The following is a 5881-nucleotide window of genomic DNA, read 5'->3' as shown; positions in this document are numbered from 1 at the left end:
GAATCACCTTTTTCACTCTATTACCACCACCTCCATGTAACCATTTCCGAACACCACAGCCACATTCACCAACAACCGACACCTATCACCACTCCTCACTACCTCCGGCCACCATCAAGTTTACACAGGATCACGCCATATAATCATCGCGGATCACCTAAACCCGATATCAATATCATCAAGAGCAACCACACCATCGTTGTGATTCTATTACAGTTTTTGTTTCGGTTTTTATAACAACTGAAACTAGTCATCACCTTCACAAACTTTAAAATTCGAAACCCATTATCATTACCACCCACTTCAACCCATTAACCACCATAATATGTTGCTACCGTTGTAATTAAATCTTTTCTGTATACAACCACTAAACGCCATGACCACCTGGAACCTCCATAAAATAATCATCATCGCCACCCTATCCATCACCACCCTATGTACCAAAAACCATCACCACTAATCTCCATCTTTCTCCTCTTCTCTCACTTTCAATTGTTATTTCTCGTTTCAACTTGGCGTTTGCTGTTTTCTAATAGTGAAAGGAAAAAGATGATGATATATTTAATCATAAATAAAGTGAAAAACAAACGTATGGCTACCTTTTTCTTTATTTTCAAGTTTGCTACAGCATTATATGCAAATAAGTGGCCGGCCATTATGAGTCACTTAAGTGACGTGGTGATTAAAATAGGATTAAACATTACGTGCCAAATTCTATCTCTCATTTGATATGCTGTGAAATCCGCCGTAATATCATTACTAAACATAGCGTATTATTTGTTGGGCCAAGGTTTATGTTTTTCTGTTTTGGGCCGAGTAGAGATAGAGTTTAGTAGGCCGAGACCCAACTTCAAATTCTGTTGTGCTGAATGAAACGAGTACCATGAAGTAAATGGGGACATACAAGAACTTGGGTGATGCATTGGTATACATGAAATGATAAAGATAATGTTAAGATGATGGAGTGAATTAAAATGATGATATTATTAATTGATACGTGAGATGATTGATGATGATTAAGTTAATATAGGATTTGATGATGCATAATTATGATTAGGAAATGATGACGTTAGATTAAGGTGATGATGGGTTAAAGAAGAGCGTTCAAGTAGGTATATGGCTCATTGTAGTCTTCATACGTAGACGTTTTGTTTTAAGGCCGAGAGGTTGGATTTTGTCCAAGGGTTAATGATATAAGGATGTGATATGTTGATGATTTGATAATATGATTATAAAACCGTAATGATGAGCGAAGTAAATAATAAACGAAAACAACGATTAAGATTAATAACAATGACGATAGAAATAAGAGGGATATGTTAAGCAGTCCTCATAAACATTATTTATGTGATCAAGCGAGTTATAACAGAAACGAAATGATGGCAGAAATGATTTGGTTTTGTTAACGGGTTAGCGGGACATTGCGGGTTCGAACCCGGACTTGGGCACCTTTTTAGGACTACTCCTTTGAGGTAGTTTACTAATTACTTATTATTATTATTACTATTATTACTATCATGATCCTTAACTTTGTACTATTACAAATATCAATTTTTTTTTCAAACAGAAGATATTCCATAAAAATATATTTATTATAATTTATACTAATATTACATAATAATATGCTCTAAATAATATAATATTACAACGTTAATTAAATTATGTATCAAATAAGTATCATAGCAAAATATACAAATTTGCTCAATTACGATTATATATTTTAATAGATAAACAAATGATATAGGTTCGTGAATCCAAGGCCAACCTTGCATTGTTCAATGATGTTATATGTATTTTTACTACAAAATACAGTATGGTGAGTATATAGTCCCTTTTAAACTCTAAATATTTTGGGATGAGAATACATGCATTTTATGATTTACGTTATGGACACAAGTGATCAAAAATAAATTCTATGTTGAGTTGTACCATGGCATATTTCTTTATACTTGGTAGCTAATATTTACATGAGGAATGTAAACGCGAATCCTGTTGATAGATCTATCGGGCCTGACAACCCCAACCGGGCTGGACGACCAGTTTTCAATGGTTGCACAGTACTTCGTTTCTGTATACTACACTTGGTACGGTGTAGCGGTTATTTAAGAATATGCTGCGATGATTTAAATGTTAAGTATGGTTACCAAGTGCTCAACTACTTTTACATACACTTGCGATTGTATTATGTTTAAATATATGAAATCTTGTGGTCCATAGTTATAACGCTGATAGCATCAAACCTATATCTCACCAACTTTATGTTGACATTTAAAAGCATGTTATTCTCAGGTACAAATTAAGTCTTCCGCTGTGCATTTGCTCATTTTAAGGACATTACTTGGAGTCGATCAACGCAATGGGACCAAATGTTGATGATTTCGTCCAGAGAGATAAGGACGGGTCGTCACAGCAGTTTTATAAATGTTTTATGAAATAGACACAAGTAAATGAAACTACATTATATGGGTGAATGATCGAAGCCGAATATGCCCCTTTTTGCTTGGTAACCTAAGAATTAGTAAACCGATCTACTAATTGACGCGAATCCTAAAGATAGATCTATTGGGCCTAACGAACCCCATCCATGGTTGCGGATGCTTTAGTACTTCGATGTTATTTTATCATGTCCGATGGATGTCCCAGAATGATAGGGGATATTCTTATATGCATCTTGTTAATGTCGGTTACCAGGTGTTCACCATATGAATGATTTTTATCTCTATGTATAAGATGTATATTGAAATATGAAATCTTGTGGTCTATTATTACGATTTGATAAATATATAGGTTAAACCTATAACTCACCAACATTTTTGTTGACCTTTAGAGCATGTTTATTCTCAGGTGATTATTAAGAGCTTCCGCTATTGCATGCTAATATATGGACAAGATTTGGTGTCAGCATGCTTGTATAATATTGTTTAAAACTGCATTCGACATTTACTTTGTTGTAACATATTAATATTGTAAACCAATATGTATTAGTAGTGTGTAAGTGTGATATTTTTAGATTATCATTTCTTGATAATCTAGGTGGTATCTTTTTAACGTTGTCGATAAAATAAAGGTTATGGTTTATTTTAAAAACGAATGCAGTCTTTGAAAAACGTCTCATGTAGAGGTCAAAACCTCGCAAAGAGATCAATTAATATGAAACGTTTATAATCGACGAAATTTTTTTAAAAACAAAGATTTTCGGGTTTTTTAATTTTTTTGGCATACTTTAGATCAATAATTTTAAAAATAATGATAACAAAATTTTTTGCCCCGCCTTTGGGTAAAGCAATTTCGGTTCCATGACCTAATCTTTAACTTACGACGAATTTTAGAAATCATTTTTTTTAAACTTAATGAAATAAAGTAAATTTTGTTTTTAAATTCACACAAAACTTAAATTTAAAAATCATATTAATTTCATACAAAACCTACAAAAAAATTCAGAATGGAGGAAGAAAACTAGTTCTTTAGTGTCTGCTTGTGGAAAAGACCAATCGGATTCCATTCTCGAAACTACACGTGAACAGAACAACTAACTCTAGATATCATTTTCTTTTTAGAACATTTGAATCTCCCCACACTTAGGTAGCCGTGGTGTCAAAATTGTGATTAACTTCATTTCCAATTTCTTTTGGATCATAATCAACTTGTATATCTGTGGCTTTTGCTTTAAGCCATTGGTCGAATTCCTGTGTAATATCCACAAATTCAACTAGTTTTGCCTTTTCTTTAGGTGAAAGATTGGATACTAACCGGTTACATAACTTAAAGTTCCCCTTGGTTCTAGCATCGCGAATCCGTTTAATAAGTTTCTTCATTGAACTATTAATAACGGAGTCATTTAATTTTATATCAACAACGAGGTTCTTTGTTATCAGGTCATCATTAGGTGTTACTTCATCTTCCCCACACTTAGGCGTTTTATTATTGTTAAGCACTACCGTTGGAGTTGGTAAAACAATATGGTTCTTACCAATCATTTTTGATGGTTCAACGGTTTTGGTTGGTAGAGATTTAGACTTTCGACTCACAAAGGTGATCGATTTTTCATTATTACTAAGTGTCATTCTACCCTCTCTTACATCAAGTAACGCCCCGTTGGATGCTAAAAATGGTCGACCTAAAATTAGAGGAATGTTTGGGTCCTCTTCTATGTCAATGACAATAAATTCGACTAGAAAGGTTAAATTACCTACTTGAACGGGTAGGTTGTCAGCAATTCCAACTGGGTGCCTAATGGTTTGATCAAAGAATCGAACACTCATTTCCGTTGGACTTAACTCACCTACTCCTAATCTCTTATATAATGAAAGAGGCATAACACTCACATTCACACCTAAATCTGCTAGTGCATCATACATGACACAATCACTAAGTAGACAAGGAACAATAAATTCACCCAGATCACCTAACCTGGGTGGAGGTTTTGGTGGAACTGTCTTCTTCGGGTTTATCTTTTCAGTTTTTGTTTCTTGTACTTTCTTATTCTTCTTCTTCTTTTCAGAAGTATCACAAACTTTATTACCTATTACTTTCTCATACTCAACTCTTTTTCTTGGAAACGGGATGGGTAGTCTGTATGGTGCCACCACTGGCTTTACATACTCGGGTGGTGGTGGTGTTGTAACTTCTTCATTGTTACTCACGTCTAAAACCTTCCCATCTTCTGGTACTGATTTTTCCGAATTTGTTGATACTCTATTAACATTCTCATTCCGAGGATTTACTTCAGTATTACTCGGTAGCTTTCCTTGTTCCCTCTCACTCATCATGCTAGCAAGAGTACCTACGTGTTTTTCTAGATTCAAAATGGAAGCTTGTTGAGTTCTTAATGACTGATCAAACCTCTCATTTGTTTGGGTTTGAGATGTAATAAATTGTGTTTGAGATTCCATTAGCTTTTGTACCATTTCTTCCAGATTTGACTTTTTCTCTTCAGTTTGTTGTGGTGGTTTATGCAAGCCAGGTCTTTGTTGATTGAAAGTGTTGTTTTGAGTTGGTTGGCTATTCGGAATTTGTTGGTTGTACGATTTATTGTTTGGCCCATTTGGATTGTAAAGAATGTTTTGATTTCGATTGAAGTTTGTCCTTGGCGGTTGATAATTATTTTGATAATTATTTTCCGGCCTTTGGTTCATGTAGGAAACATTCTCTCGTTGTTCCATGGTTTGCTCAATGTGACAATCTTTCTTTAAGTGTGGTTCACCGCATTGCTCACAACTGATTCGTATTGCGTGAATATCTTTATTCATCTTTTTCATTCGTCTCTCGAAGGCATCTATTTTTGCGGAAACGGAATCAAAGTCATGGCTAGAATCGGCTCTAGCCGCTTTAGATGATCGAAAAATATCTTTTTCTTGATGCCACTCATGTGAGTGGGAGGCTGTATTATCAATAATTTTGTGAGCTTCGGTAGCAGTTTTCTTGATAATGGAACCACCAGCTGTTGTGTCGATGTCTTTTCGTGTAGCGACATCGACACCTTGGTAGAATATTTGTACTATTTGATAAGTGTCTAAACCGTGCTGAGGACATCCTCTCAACAACTTTCCGAATCTTATCCACGCCTCATATAATGTTTCATTTGGCTTTTGTGCGAACGTAACAATTTCTCCTTGAAGTCTTACGGCTTTAGATGCCGGAAAGAATCTTTTAAGAAATTTCTCAACTAAAACATCCCATGTATCAATCGCCCCTTCAGGTAACGATTCTAACCAATCATTGGCTTCTCCCTTTAAAGTCCATGGAAATAACATGAGATATTCTCTGATTTTGAATAGAGTACAAATCCTATTAAAGGTTCGAAGATGTTCGTTTGGATCTTCTTTTGGTGTACCACTATATTGGCATTGATTAGTTACCATGTGTTGGATTTGTCCTTTGA

General features: G+C 34.8%; 1 non-coding gene across 1 annotated transcript; it reads left to right on the top strand.

Annotated features, from left to right (window-relative positions):
* The first annotated feature begins 5514 nt into the window (after positions 1-5514).
* On the top strand, positions 5515-5621 carry LOC139865078 (small nucleolar RNA R71). The gene has a single exon (XR_011764607.1). It is a non-coding gene; the product is annotated as a small nucleolar RNA R71 (small nucleolar RNA).
* Positions 5622-5881: the final 260 nt, after the last annotated feature.

Source organism: Rutidosis leptorrhynchoides, chromosome 8 (assembly GCF_046630445.1).
Source record: "Rutidosis leptorrhynchoides isolate AG116_Rl617_1_P2 chromosome 8, CSIRO_AGI_Rlap_v1, whole genome shotgun sequence".
Lineage (NCBI taxonomy): Eukaryota > Viridiplantae > Streptophyta > Magnoliopsida > Asterales > Asteraceae > Rutidosis > Rutidosis leptorrhynchoides.
Note: the sequence above shows the minus strand (reverse complement) of the source record. Positions and strands in the feature narration are given on the sequence as shown.